We start from the raw sequence: 16606 nt of genomic DNA on the forward strand, positions 1-16606 counted from the left end.
GCTAAGGTCATCAGTCCCCTACAACTTAGAACTACCTAAACCTAACTAACCTAAGGACATCACACACATCCATGCCCGAGGCAGGATTCGAACCTGCGACCGTAGCGGTTGCGCGGTTCCAGACTGTAGCGCCTAGAACCGCACGGCTACTTCGGCTGGCTTCAAATGAAATGTCTCACCTGTACGGGAATATACATAATGGACGTACAAGTACAGATCATAGACGTATGGTTGACGACTTATAGAAGTTCGGGTCTGGCCCTGAGTTGTGCACAGGCAGCCAAATGGCCAGGCGACCGCTCGCGATAAGCGGCAGATCCAGGCACGAGCACCGATCTGACACAAAGTTTCATTGTCGTCATTCCATTCTACAGCTAACGGTTGTCTACATTCGCAATTGCGAATACATTTAATGTGTTTGATAACGGCCATAGCCGCCACAGTGCCTGTTTGTTTGGACATCTGTTCGTGTCCAAAGGAATTTTGCATCGTATTTCTGAATAACACAGGCACTGTACTATCGTAGATAGAGGAAGGTCTACGAGCTTTATGAGGCATCAGAATAGTTTTGTTATATATGGCTTGTCTACATCATGCTGTACTACTCTCCTGACAGGCTGGTAAAAAGGATCATGTCATATGTCCTCTGCTTTTCCAGTAATTGGGTGAAACCAACAGACCATACAACAGGCAACTATTTTTGTATAACAAAAATAGACGGAATCACCTCGAAAACAAACCAAAGTGTGTAGATTCCAAACGCCCGCAATCAGACGCTAGAACAGCAGGGCAGTGCCACACTGCTAAAGGTTGTCAAGGAGATGGCTGTTCTTACCTATTGCTTCCTAAGATAAAAGAAAGGTCGTGAGTAGCATACCTTTTCTATACAAGGAAGTTATATAATATCTGTCGGGACATGGTCCATATTCCAGCTACTTACTAAAAATACGAGAGGAATCGTTCAAGGATTCTCTCTGTGCAGGTAAATTTTTAAAGTGCTCAACAGATCACTCCGCAGATGGGCGGGAAACAGGAGTGCTGAAGAAGCATAATCACCCTTCGCTACTTTGGATTATGTTCAGATTTCTTCGAATGGTTCTGAACGGTCGGTAGGGGTTCCACCCTGTATACCAGAGCATACATTGTGGTCGCATTACAGTCCAAAGCGATCAGATCATGTTCAATGAGGTTGCATCCCCACAACGTCCTTAGAGAGGGGTTGAATGGTCAGGGGGTATCAGCAGTCCCAAAACCTGTCAAGAATATCAGTCTGTTGCACATCGCATTGTAAGTCTTCATGCTGAACGCAAAATGTGTGTAAAAGAACGGCCTAAGGTGTGAGGCCTTATGTGGTTGATTCTGAGCTACGGTGTGTCTGAAATGTTTTCTTCAGCCACCAGTAAGAATACCGCGTGATTTCAACACTGGGCGTTGCTGTTCTGATCTCAATCGAAGATGTGTCAAGAGGAGGGGTGAGATGTGGGTCAGCGAGGTATGACGGCTTTCTCATCTCGTGACGTGTCCACGGGGGCGTTGGGCAAAATTGCGGTAAAGTTTGGTGCCAGTGTGACATAGTTAGCCCAACTTACACCTCACATGAACGTCTGAGGTCTAGCCTTCTATTCGCATGTGTCAACACCTTGCTGTCTAAAGTGTTGCCGAATCCGAGGGGGACGATGCAGGGCGGCATACTTATGTATCATTGTTAAGCATACTCACGATGGTCAGTTTGCTTGTAATCCATTACGAAGATTTAACAGCACTCATTGGTTAACAACATAGGCAGTGAGCAACTTAACAAAAGTTTATAACTGACGTTTCATATTTATGATTGGCAGCACCGCATCAGGCTAGAGGTACAGATTTTTGTGCTTTTCTAAAGATAAGTTAATTAGATTGTAATTAAAGGTAGATTAGGTTGGTTGGTTTGTGGGGGTTGAAGGGACCAGACTGCAAAGACCATCTCTCTCTAAAGGTAGATTACAACAAATTACTCATTACATAGTGTGTTAGAGTGTTTTTAAGGTTACTACTCACTTTTCTCTACATATTATTCCAGAAAATGCAAGAAATTCGCAATGCCGGGTTACAGTAGTATTTTTGTTCAAGTTTTGACCTAGTGAACTTAGAGAATCCCGTTCAGTTGCTCTGTTTTTCGTTCCAGCAATTTAAGGAGATAATGCCCATTCATTATTGAGTTCATATTTCTGGAAAGTAGCATAAATCTTAAGTTGTTTAATTTAGAAACTTTTGCACTAGTCGTTGTTTCCATACCGTTTGCTTACATTGAAGTTAGATTAAAAGTTAATTCAATTGTGGATAAGTTAGTTAACAGATGTTGCAGTTAAGTGAGCGCTGGGTTCTTTTTGTTAAGGGAAATAATTAACTTTTTACGTTATGTCATACCACTGTAGCGCTAACCTGCAGACCGCAAATGAGAATAATTTGTGTATTGTAAAGTGTGTTTAGTGATTTAACTTCATTTTAAGGGTGTAATTTGTGTTGCAGTGCATGACTGGGTTGTGTGTTGCCATAGGATAGTCAAAGAGGGTGCGGTATATATAGAGTGCGGGTTCGGATTTCACTTGGGTGATCGTAGTGGGGAATGGAATGGGAAACTCAGTCAGGCTTTCACACTGAACTCTAAGCTCTGCAAAAAAGACAAGATAAACGCTAAACAGAAGACAAAGATTTGTGCCCTTCAGGCTGTATTAAAACATGCGAAATCTGGACTACATAGGTTGAAGGGAGAGAAAGCGGGCACATTATTCGCACGAGAGAATGTGATGCTTCCATCCGCGAAATTACTGCTCTTGTGGGAAGAGACGTTTCGGGAGTGCAACGAGTGAGTGCCGAATGGTTCACGGAAGGCCATAGAACAAGACGAGATGGGTTAGGTCACACCAACCAGACCATCCCACGAGAAGATCAACGCCTCATACGAATGGCATTCCAGGATAGATCTGCGTCCTCCTCGGCTCTGGTGCAACAGTGGAGCAGTATAACGCATGATACACTATCAGGAGTGACAGCCCGTCGCCGTTTATTACGGCGTGGGCTGCGTGCACGTCGTTTACTTCTCTGCCTACCCTTGACGAATGTGCAGAAACATGCTAGACGGCAATGGTGGGTGGAACAATATCACGGCGGACAGGAAAGGCATCAGATAGTGTTTTCGGGTGAATACAGGTTCTGTTTGTTTGAAAATGATGGCGCATTTTGGTTCGCCTCAGACAGGGGGAGCGCAGTCAGTGACTGCATTCACACAAGAAGTATAGCGCCAGCTGAAGGCCTTATGGTGCGTATCCAGGGCACTGTGCCCAATGTTAGCGACTTGAATAACATCCTGTGACCCGTAGCCACACCTTTCTGCACAACACCCCATATGCCATTTTCCAGCAAAGTAATTCACGACTACTTGTTGTCTTCTTGGTGTCACAGGACGACAGTTTTTGCCCTGGGGCGCCAGATCACCAGACTCGTCGCCTATCGAAAATGTGTGGGATATGGTGAAACGAGAGGTGCAGTGCTGTGAGCCAATGCCAATCATCACAGATGAACTTTGGAACCAGGTGTATGCAGCATGGATGGCTATACCACAGGACGCCTTTGCGCCTTATACGCGTCGATGCCACCATGCATAAACCAAGTCATCCGAGCCCTTGGCGTACCCTTTGGCTACTAGGCAACAGGACACATGCTGAACCGAGGTGACTGAAATGCTAATCATTTCTGCAGAACATAGTAATGTACATATCCTGTGGATATGAACATACTATCTCTACTCGTTGAACGTGTTCAGTTTCTTTCTGAGCATAAACGTAAATAAGGAGGGGGATAGGCCAGATGGTACAGGATTAATTAGGGAAAGGGTAACAGGTCACAGGTATTGTGGAGCCAAGTTCTAGTCTTGGCTTGGTGACAGAGTACATAGGGAATCTGTGCAAATATTTTGGCGAAGAGGATCAGATTATCGCAGTGAACTTTGGAACCAGGTGTATGCAGCATGGATGGCTATACCACAGGACGCCTTTGCGCCTTATACGCGTCGATGCCACCATGCATAAACCAAGTCATCCGAGCCCTTGGCGTACCCTTTGGCTACTAGGCAACAGGACACATGCTGAACCGAGGTGACTGAAATGCTAATCATTTCTGCAGAACATAGTAATGTACATATCCTGTGGATATGAACATACTATCTCTACTCGTTGAACGTGTTCAGTTTCTTTCTGAGCATAAACGTAAATAAGGAGGGGGATAGGCCAGATGGTACAGGATTAATTAGGGAAAGGGTAACAGGTCACAGGTATTGTGGAGCCAAGTTCTAGTCTTGGCTTGGTGACAGAGTACATAGGGAATCTGTGCAAATATTTTGGCGAAGAGGATCAGATTATCGCAGTGGTGGAGTGGGGAACGGCCTGTCTAAAGACAGAAATCACTTCATTAGAGGTGACCTGGATGAAACAGGAGTAGTAACTACACACGCAAATTTGAGATTTGCAGAGATTGTACAGTTCCATGACGAGTCCTGTGTTAAAAGTGCTGTGAGCTGTGTGAACACTGATTTGAGCAAGTTGCTGGTGACTGAAATGAACTCACATATATGTACAGTGCCTGCTGCTACATTTGGGAGATGAGAAAGTACTATGTGCGTCTTACAGATGAACAGGAGAGGGAAAGAAAGGTTGGCTGAGTTTTTTACAGAAAATATGTCGGGAGCCACCATCACACTATCCCTGTTGTTACTGGTGTCAGAGAGGTATCACAGGTGTTTGCCGGATTGAAGGTGGTTCCTTGAACCTCCTTGCCAGGCACTTTATTGTGAATAGCAGAGTAATCACATAGATGTAGATGTACTTTTTTTAGGTTAGGGTTAGGACTTAGGCTCAATGTTTTCAAACAAATCGAAATGACGAAAGGGCCCCACAAATGCTTAAGAATGTCCAGAAAAGTAAGGTTAGTTTATTTGATCAAAATATTAAATGATAGAGTGATAAGATAGAATGGCTTCTCGTTTGTTTGGAAAATTTAGAGAACTCTAAAAAGATAGACGTACTGAGTCTATCTGAGCACCACGCAAGCAAAGGAATAGATAAGTTACATATAAAAGATTACACTCTAGTAGCTTACTCATGCAGAACTAATATGAGAAAAGGTGGAGTTTTTACGTATATTAAGAAAGGAGACAAGTTCAGAAACATGGTGACAATAGATTATGTAGTGATCAGCAGACAGAACTGTGTGCTTGTCAGTTAATACTGAAAAATAGTTCACGTTTAATTGTATCTGCACAGGATATCCTACCAAATTCTGCCACTTCATAGTCTCCAAAAAGAAAAAGAATGTGAAAAATGTAATTGGACAGGAATGCACTTATGTCAGGGGGTCATACAACTGGCAGGAATGCATACTGCACAAAGGTAAACGAAAATCACATGTAACGTTGTTACTTTAATTTTTCTATGTAAGCGGTACTGATAGACAATAAAAGCGGGTTAAAAGCTGTGAGCTGTCTGGGGAAGTTAATCTTGCATTACCGAGCAACTGTTTCACCAGGTATCCTGTCTAGCTTACCAAATTCCCAACCAGACGAACATTAATTATAATCTTTTAATAGTCATACAACAACTGGTGATATATATATATACATATATACATACATATATATATATATATTATTTAAATAAAAAGAAATAAATCAGTTTATATTTGGAAATTTATTTTAACATTGATCATTGAAATTTCAGCATATTAAACGTGAGTTATAACTGAGCTCGTGCCTTATTTAGGACTGTGAAAATGTGAGTTTGTAATCTTACGGAACACATCAAATATGGAGCCAAGATTGGGAGACTGCATACGACACTGCATTCATAAAACAACAGACAAAGAACGTTGAAACATATGCAAGAGAAAATTACCCACTACCAACCGATTCAATTTTCACCCAAAGAAGTTACGTTCGTAGCACAATCCTGTCCGTCATATAATTACCACACACTGGTATACTAAATTCATACTAACTCTCTGTGAAATCTTCCCAAAAAGAATAGCTGAGGGCTACTTTGATGATTACACCACATGCTTCACGTGGTCAACTTGGTTTACACAAAGCGTATAACTCCACAATAATTTTGATAATTAAAATAAATTAGATCGAAAAGCAATTTACAAAAGAAAAACCTCGAACTGGTTACTAACGTCTTACTATTAACCTGATGGGTCAAACAATTATATAAGCACGTGGTAGTGGTCTCACAAAGTACACCCCACGTGGGTTGAACATAAAGAAAAGTTGCTATATTGAAAAATACTGTCAAGACGAGGCGTTATAATCTCACGCACATTCGCATTTAATATTGATGAACTTAGTTAGAGTTACTGATTAACACGTGGTTCCACTTTACTCACAAAGTAGTGACAAAACAACTACCGGAATATATTCTGAACTTCACACGAGAATTACACTGCGCTGCAATTTAAGATAACATTAGATATTTTAGAGCTAAACCTGAAATAAAGGTGATTAAATTTTCAGTTAGGCTGAACTTAAGAAATCCATTGTCCTACGGTCTTAGCAGACACGCACTTAGCCGGAGATCTTACCACTTCAGACGCTCGCCACGGACAGACTGACTGGTCCCTTCCTGAGGGGTGGCTCACAAATACAAACGGAAGTGGCCAGAGGGGCAGCTTCCTATACCAACATGACAATGGACGGACAGGACCATACTAAGGATAGAAACCTCTTTGCTTTTAGAAAGCGTAGCTACCTGTTCCGACGTTGGTCCTACTGTTCTCTAGCAGACAGGCTTGTCTGCTACCCTCAAGCATGCAACTAGAAATACATTTGCTCATTCATCCTCTCACACTGAAGGGAAGGGGGATAACAGTATCTTATCATATACAGTATATAAAAGAAAGCAGATGTAGGTTCCGTATGAGACTGTGTGACATGAATTACATATAAACTGTGTTTTAAAGTGTAGTAGTGTGACAGATCGTTCTTGTTTATGTGTAAAAGTAACATGTTCCACTACTCAGTCTCCTCCCAGATAGTCAGAAACGCCACAGTAAATTTAGAAGAGGAATTTATGCCGTGAATGACAACAGATTTAAGAAATTAAACATGAAAGGAATCCAGCAGAGACCTTTCATAACCCCAACGCTCCGGGAAAAGACTGTGCAGGGAATTTTCTGGCCATGCTAGGACATTTCCAAGCAGGCTTCTCACACCCTACTTAAACCGAAAGTGTAAAGAGAAGGCAAAAGGTCACCAGCTACTTGCTAAAACACAATAATTTCAACAAATCTTTAAAATCTACTAATTTCAAACAGAAAAAAAGAACACAATCTGTGACACCTATTTAAAAGATAGTGTAGACCTAATTCGGTCAGCAAGTAAAAACAATGGTTCCTGTGTCATTAATATGAAAACAATTTCTGGTTGTTACCCTTATGGAGTTCACCAGTATTTGCTCATTGCAAGAGCCAACTGATCACAGGAAAATTTATGACTGTTTATTAACAAGCAAAATTTATGAAAATAGCAAAGGTGCCACAGCAATTAAAAAAGAACATGAAATAACATCATTGTTATAAAGCAGAACATTACAATGCACAATCCGCAAAAGCAAAAAAATGATAAGAGAAAAAACATGTTTTACAAAGTGGTTATCGCAAAAAAATTCTATATCTTATAAAACTAATAATTTGTAGAATTAAAATAACTTTGTGGCACTAATTTAATCACTCTACTATATATCAGTTAGTTAGCAAACAATGACCACTGTGTCATTATACTGAAACTACAATTAATTGATTGTTACCCTTATGGGGTTCCTCACTATAAATATGCCCCATGCAAATGCTAATCGATCACAGTCCAATGAGAATGAATAGCTATCTGATAAACGAAGCAATGCCACAGGAATGAATTTATGAAACAAAATATCACAAATCTAATACATCACACAAGAACAAACATTGATCAATAAAACAGCTCTGAAAGTACAATAGTCAACATCTAAAAAAAAAACAATAAATAAAACACCTGCAAAATACAAGAGTCAAAGTCTAAAAAAAAACAATAAATAGAACACCTGCAAAATACAAGAGTCAGTCTAATAAACACCAATAAATCGAACCCCTGCAAAACACACGAGTCAAAGTTTCTGTGACAGAAACACACTTATATGCACTGGACTAAGAACTGTATAATCACTGTTCACTGACACACACAGTACTTCCACTGTTCCGAGGCACAATAAAAGGGGCGGGGAGGGGGGGGGGGGGGTTCGTCGCCGCAGCTGTCAGTAGGGATTTTTGTCCATCTGTTGCGTGCAATCCCGCCGTCTCTGCCCTCTCATGAAGTTTCTCTTGGTGGCCTGTGTCACGTACATCTCGATTTGGTTCCATGTTTGTGTTGTCAAATTTGTGTAGTATCCTCGTTTGACACGCCAGGTTGATATTCCTGGGCAAGGATGACACTTGATGGCTCTTCTTTGTGCCACCCTTAGCTACCAGAGAACATCGAACTATGATTTACTGTCGCTTGACAGTGGGCATCCACCAGGAAATGTTGATAGGCGTCGTTGAAGTCTGCCAATTTCTCTGGACAGTATGTGTCAAAAGGCTCCACGCCCCTTGTGTTGCTACATTCTTGAGTTATCCTCAATTGGCTAGCCGGTTTGATATTCCTGGGCAAGGATGACACTTAATGGCTCTTCTTTGTGCCACCCTTAGCGACCAGAGAACATCGAACCATGATTTACTGTCACTTGACAGTGGGCATCCGTCAGGAAATGTTGATAGGCGTCGTTGAAGTCTGCCAATTTCTCTGGACAGTACGTATCAAAAAGGCTCCACGCCCCTTTCTCCCCTGTCTTCTGTCGTTTCACCGCGGCCGTCTCGTCACGGTCGCGTGCGTGTGGTGCGTTGCCAGCAGATGGATTTCCGCGCGGAGGACCGCTCGCCCATCTCAAGTCATCGCCTCCAGGAAGGGTCGCACGGGGCGGCCGCCCATTAGCTCCAGGTGCAAGGGAAAGTTTTTGCCGCGTACCCTTCTTTTGTTGTCGGCCGCGCTCCCGAAGTGGCCCGGTTGACAGCGTGTCCTGCTGGGAAATCCGCTAGTTTACAACTAGCCCTCCTCCTCGCTGCTCCCGCTGTCTCGTAAGAGTTTAGCCGGTTCGCTTTCACGTTCTCAACTGCATTCACAGAAATTGTTCATCATACTTATGTCATTACCAAATGTCATACATAATACCGCTTAGTATTGTCTTTCACAATTTTTTAAGAACAAAAGTGAGACTTATTCTTTTTTTTTAATAAAAAAAATTACATGAATCGACAATATAAAAAATAAAAGTTAAATGACTTGACAATATTAAAAAATAAAAGTGAAATGACTTGACAGTATTAAAAAATAAAAGTGAAATGACTTGACAGTATAAAAATTAAATTTAAATGAACTGACAATATAATATTTAAATCCACATCACTAATGTGGTTCACTTACGTTTTAATAAATCAAATGCTACTTATTAATTCACTAAAATGAATAGGATTATGCCTTGTGCAAGTATAGGTCAGGACAGCATAGGGTTCACATGTTATTTACACACACACACATGCACACCTGTTGTCTATTCTACATACTAACTACCCATAAACATGCATTACTCAAAATTTTACTTCAATCCACTACTAGTTAAGCCAACAAGCTACTTCAATGCTATTTCAACACCGTGTATATACCACTACAACATTGTTCTAATTCGTCCTCTTCTTGACGCTCGCGGCATACGTCTTGTCACATGATAAACATGGAGAAACGTTCCTTAAACATACAAAGTAGAAAGAACAATGGTTATTTGCAAATCAAAACATTTATACCAGTTCACACACCTGATAAGAGACTCGCAACTATACATTTATCATACTTATATATTCACACATAAAACAGTAAGAAAATTTCATCTAAAATTACGTTATCACAAGAGTTAATCACACAGATGACTCTGAGAAGGTTAATTTTTTTTTTACATTTTCTTACCCATTTTGCTCCAATTTCGTTCCTTCTTTAAGTTAACTTTCGCTTCCAAATCAGTTATTTCGCCTGTGGTGGTTATTCTGGATTCATTTCTCACGAATGGCAAAATTGTGGTCTCCTCTATTCTGTAAAACAGTTTCATCTTAACATATTGAACTTACAACAGACACAAAAGATCCGAATCCTCCTGTAGTTTAAATGACAAATGTTTTGCTTCATCCTTATTATATTAAACCAAGCTTTCCTTCGGTCGCATAATCAAAATTATTTAATCTTCCTCTACCTTCAAGAGGGAAATTTCCTCAGTACAAATCGTATAGGCTGCAGTGCATCCCGCACCAGCAAAAACAGTAAGCTGTAATGCTCACAGCATCAGCAAAACATATTAACGTCTCTTTTCTGGGACAAGTATTAACGCAGAATAATTTTTCAGGCTCTGGCTCAACATCAATCAAGACTACAGAAAGGATTCATGTTTCTGTTCCATTCTCCATTTGCTGAAAAACTGCTCGTATTTGACTACCACAATAAAATTTCAGGGCCACGTAAATTACACAAACCACAATTCTTCTTTCACCTTGAAGGGAAGCAATATACTGACGAAATCCACAGACAGCACTTTACATACTCAGCTATAAAGAACAAAAACGACATATATCATCAATATTAACACATCATCGCATATTGGGAAGCCATTGGTTAAACAATTGTATTATCGCATCCTGTTTTCAAGATTCCAAACTTATTCATTCCTTTCTCAGAGTTCTCCTATCTTAAAATACTCATACAGCACGCATACTATAGTAAGAGATCCTCATTTATACTGACAGATATAGAATAGTAATAGATAGATAGTAGCACTGAAAGCAGAAAATCGGAAACAAGGCTACTAACAGCTGAGGACCTGGGTTTGCCAGACCCATAATACCCACAGATCGGATATTCCCCTGAGTTTTGCATTAATTCAACACAGATCTTGCTTCTCTCAGGAGCGACTCTTTTCAATTTACACCAAAAAAACCATAAACAGCGTTTCACTCGTTCACAAACAAACCTTTTATCTTCACATTTGGAACCAACCTAAATCCTAATTGCACAACGAAAGAAAAAAAACTAAAAACATCACATAGAAACATCTTTATCATTATTTTTACCAACGTATTATTCAAAATGCATACGTCACAAATTTAAACTAATCAATTCTTTCTCCTCACCGTCCTCTCTACTTCTCACTGTCCTTTCTACTCATTTGCCATGTCGCTCATTTGTTCCGATTGGGCGCCTTCTGCGCTGATCGTTTGTCATTGCCGGTTTTGTTCATGTCCACTTGCTGGATTATGTCTAGGGTTGGCCGGCCGAATTTCAACATCATGTAGGGCTCCGCCTACAATCCTACTCCCACCGTGTTCATCGTAGTATCGATTCTGGTTGCCGTACCTGTAGCGTTCACGATCCTGTCCACGTCCTCGATCATTTCCGTTGTTCCACCTTTGTTCGCGACTGTTACCCCAGTTTCTATACGGCCGGTCCCGATTATTGTTCCGTTCGCGTCGCGACGACCAGTCACGCCGTTGATTAGTACTACGGCCACGACTGCGATCGCGCTGCTGTGCCCCGTAATAACTTTGTGCCTGATTAGGCGGGCATTCTCCTGTATTGTATTCCAACTCTTGGAGAAGTGTCTTAAACGTTTCCACGTCCTCTTTGCATCGTCCCGCAAGAATGACGTGGCGCAAGTGCATCGGCAATTTGGTGATGCATATCCTAATTAGTTCCGCAGGCCCGTATGGGTCGTATAAAAATTGATTTGCCTGCAGCATGTGGTCGAATAGGCGTGCAGGGCTGCCGAAACCAGACTGGTTCAAATTTGGCAGCAGAATTATGCCATGCTTGACCCTATCTTGTGCCGCTTCCGACCAATAGGCGGACAGAAAGGCTTGTCGAAACTCCCGAGTGGAGTTGCAGTGACGCGCTGCCGACCTCATTCGAATCGCCGGTTCGCCTTCCAAATAGCCACACATATATTCTATCTTATGTGAACTTGCCCAGTCGGGGGGAAGACAAAACTCAAATTGCTCGAGCCATGCTCGTGGATGTATTCCTTTTTGCGAATTTCGGAATATCTCAAACTTTCTCACCGTAAGGAAATGTTTGAAATCAAATCCCCGCATTTCCTCCCGGCGAAGCCCTTGAATGTTTCTATTTTTCTCATGTCGGCCCCTCAAAATACATTCTTCCCTGTCGTCAAAATCTCCCTCGTGGCCGGAGTCCCTCTCTGCACTGACACGTTCCACTACTCAGTCTCCTCCCAGATAGTCAGAAACGCCACAGTAAATTTAGAAGAGGAATTTATGCCGTAAATGACAACAGATTTAAGAAATTAAACATGAAAGGAATCCAACAGAGACCTTTCACACATTCAGCACAAAGTTACGTTTTTTAAATTGCGCATGTATGTTGTTTCCACATAAATGAAAACTAGAGGTACAATTAGTGATGGCAGACATGGTTTCATTGCTCTATAGTTGCCTCCACAGTCCTTCATCCTGCTGTAAACAGACCACTATCTACTAGTGCATGGCTTAACAACTGGCCGGTTTTGAGCGCGAGTACTCGCGTCTGCTCAGGCATGTGCTCGCGAGCAGGTGCATGGTCGTGGAGTAGGGTAGGAGGGGAGGGAGGGGAAATGCGCGCGCACGTTTGAATAGGGCCGCAGCATGCCTATTGAATTCGCATCGACTGTGTAACGTTTAAAGTACTACGATCAGCTCTAACAGTCACTTCGCTGGTTAAGAATATTGTGAAGTCGCCGTTGTGTAACCCCAACCATGCTTTCGCAGTTCAACCCCCATTGGGAGGAATTGTATCTATTTACAGAAAAAGATGGCGTTGCAAAATGTTTAGTATGTCATAAAACGCTGAATTCTTTTAGGAAATTTAATTTGCAGCGACATTATATGTCGTACCACGCGAAAGACTACGGAAATGGAAAATGTGATGGACCAGATCGTGCACAGGAAGTTATTAAACTTAAAAGGAAGCTATCCGAAGAAGACCTGGACGACGAAGAAAAATCAACTGAGGCAGCTCTCAGAGTGGGTTACAAAATTGCTTTGCTTTTAGCAAAATCCCTGCGCCCCTTCACTGATGGCGATTTAATAAAAGAATGTTTGGTAGCTGCAGCGGAACATTTGTTTCCACCTCAAGTTGAACAGTTTCTGATTGTGCCATTATCTAACATGACCATTATGCGTCGCATACAGGACATGGCAGACGACGTCCAGAGCCAGCTTGCAAATATCTGTAAAGATTTTATGGAGTATTCTCTAGCTCTGGACGAAAGTGTTGATATCACTGGAACAGACAGCTTGCCATATTTATTAGAGGTGTTAATAGAGATCTTCAGGTGAGGGGGGAGCTCCTCGATGTAGTAGCCATGAAGAACACTGCAACTGGAGGTGATATTTTAAGTAGTGTTGAAGAAAGTGTTGAAAATATAGGATTGTCGTGGAATTCTTTAGTTTCAGTGTCTACAGACGGTGCACCAGCGATGACAGGGAAAAAAATCAGGTTTCGTTGCGCTGTTGAAGGAGAAAATGCAAAAACTGACCGTGCCGGGTGAAATAAGGGGCGTTCACTGTGTGATCCACCAGGAAAACTTATGTGCAAAGAGTATCACTCTAAAAAATGTGATGAGTGTTGTTGTTCGTACAACCAATTATATAAGGAAACATGGGCTACAACACAGACAATTTAAAAGCTTTCTTGAGGATGTATAAAACCAGTATGGTAGCCTGCCTTATTACAGCGAGGTCCGCTAGCTTAGTCGTGCCGAATTATTAAATCGATTTTTTTGCCTATTAGATGAGATAAACATGCTCATGGAAATAAATAACATGTGTGTTCCTGAATTGAAAGAGCCTTCATTGAAATGTGATCTCGCGTTCTTAGCAGATTTAACTAGCCATCTGAATGCTTTGAACATTTCACTACAAGGTAAAGACAGCACTAGACAGTGATTTTGATCTGTTCTCCTCTCCATATTCAGCGAATATTTAAGAGATTCGTCCTGAGCTGCAACTAGAAATTATTGACTTGCAGTGTGACAGAGAATACAGAGACAAATTTATGAACAAGAAAAACATTTTGGAATTCTACAGACACTTCCCTCAGCATAGATTTCCTCGTTTGCACAAACTGGCGGCTACAATAATATCAATGTTCGGTTGCACGTATGTTTGTGAACAACTGTTCCCTGCAATGAAATGTAACAAGACGCGCCTGAGAAACGCATTTTCTGATCGAAATTTAAACTGCACGCTGCGCCTACGATGCACAAGAACAATTACTCCGAACATAGACGCAATTGTAAAGGGCAAAAAGTACAAGATAACAGAGAATCCCACACTTCAGTGATACCTTTTATTGTGTAACAGTTCACAAATTAATACGAATGTAGAGGCATACACTAAGCTAATAAAATTATGTGGCACGTGTACATTCTCCTTTATTTGTTTCATTTGTCACAGTAATAATTCGTGAGTGATATCCCTGCAGGTGGCCGCAGATTTACATTGGCTGGCGGCAGCTGTTGTGTTCCCCACGTGACTCTCCCCACTCTCCGCTCTGGTCCGGTAGTGGGGGTAGCGTGCTCGCGCTGCTCCGTGCTCGCGCCTTGCTGCTCACAGCTTGCTCCGCGAGCACGTATGTTGTGAAGCCCTGTACTAGTGCTATACTGTTGTCAGGTCAAACGACGAAATACACTGTGATGCATTTCACGTACGTTTCGGAGAGTGCGTTCCCTGTTTTGGTGTGGCTTGTGACATTTGCGACCGTCTCGTCGACATGCCGATTTTCAGTAATGAAGAAAAGCTAGATAACCATGGTATATATGATGTTAATTTACGCCGAATGTCACACAACTGTAGCAGGGTACGCTGAACGCTACTCAGATCGATGGCGTACTTCACGTCGTACCATCTCCAACAATTGCATGAGTTCCGGAAACAGGCATACGAGTACCCAGAAAGCGGCAGCGTACGAACAGTGAACCTAACATTGACATCGAAGTTGATGCTCTGGCTACACAATCCTAAGTTGAGTGTGCGACAGACTGCACGCAGTTCTGGAATAAGCCATAGTAGTAAGTGGAGAATTTTGCGTAGGTGTGCGTTTCAGCGTACCATATTTCACTTAAAGAAGAACTGTACGGAAATGACTCTGAATCCCACACTGAATTCCGTTGTTGTGCACTTCAATGGTTGCAAGGTCATCCTGACTTCCTATGTTATACGTTGTTTGCCGATGATGCTTCGTCCACAAATCATGGCCATGTGAAACTGCTGAACATACAGTACTGGTCCGTACACAATTTAGCGTGGTTGCTCATTAACAACAGCGGGATGCCAGTGTGTGGTATTGTAGGTACCAGGGAACATTAACCAGACGACGACATGCATAATTTCTGCAAATCACTCTACTCCTTCTCATGGAAGGTGTGAGACTAGATACTAGTCTGTCAGTGTAGTCCCAGCATGATGGATGCCCCGCAGTCTACGCACTTGTTTGAAGGGAAGTTGTGGAGGTAATGTTCCCAGACAGGTGGACAAGAGAGGGAGCTACTGTGAGCTGGCCAGCGAGAACCTCCAGCATGACGTCATCAGACTTCTTTTTCTGGGGCGCAGTAAAAGAGTGTGTGTACCACGAACCACCAACGACTCCATAGGACATGCAACAACGTATTACAGCACTGTGCGCAGCAGTATCTGCGGAAACACTATATTCTGTACACGCTCACTTCCTCACCGACTCCACAAGTGTACTGGCGCAAATGGTGGGCACTTCGAACATCTGTCGAGGTGACTCACTTTCATCGTACGTGACGCTACCAGTTATTTGTGCTTTTATGTGCTGGATTTCATGCGCAAATTCGACCTTTCCGTGGGCAACATCCCATTAATTATCGTGTTTATGGCACTGAAACCATGCATTATCACTAAATTGTACCTATAGCTTACATGTACCACTTAAATAAACGTAACTTTGCATTTTTGTAGAAACATCATACATGTTCCATTTAAATAAACCTACGTTTGTGTTTAAGGTGGTGTTTGTCGACCTTTATTATTATGCATTTCTGCCAATTATGTGAGCCCCTGAGACATGTGCATCCCTGGCTAATAGCATTTTTCATATTTTGCTTCATTTCGGAAATACGGGGGTTGGAGCTTAAATAGTAGCAACTATTTATTCACAACCGATACAAAAGTGTTACATGTTTGCACCTGTTACTGTCCTTCAAAGTAGTCACCAGCGTGGTGTAGAACCCGTTGAGAGCGGTGTGGAAGGCGCAGTATACCGTTAGCAGAGCCTGTTCTGTTGATGGTGCGAATGGAACGGTCTACTGCCTGTCGAATGTCTGGAACAGTTCTGAAGCGAATGCCACGAAGTGGTTCCTTCACCTCTGGAATCAAATCAAAGTCACGAGGACCTAAGTCCGGGGAGAATGGTGGATGGTACAGTACTTCCCAGTCCCAACGACCGAACAGAGCG

At 42.1% G+C, this 16606-nt stretch overlaps 1 protein-coding gene across 3 annotated transcripts in view; it reads left to right on the top strand.

Annotated features, from left to right (window-relative positions):
- Window positions 1-16606, top strand: part of LOC124805101 (probable cytochrome P450 6a13) — a 147582-nt gene that overhangs the window by 84308 nt on the left and 46668 nt on the right. The gene's annotated exons all lie outside the window — the stretch shown is intronic.

Source organism: Schistocerca piceifrons, chromosome 7 (genome assembly GCF_021461385.2).
Source record: "Schistocerca piceifrons isolate TAMUIC-IGC-003096 chromosome 7, iqSchPice1.1, whole genome shotgun sequence".
Taxonomy (NCBI): domain Eukaryota; kingdom Metazoa; phylum Arthropoda; class Insecta; order Orthoptera; family Acrididae; genus Schistocerca; species Schistocerca piceifrons.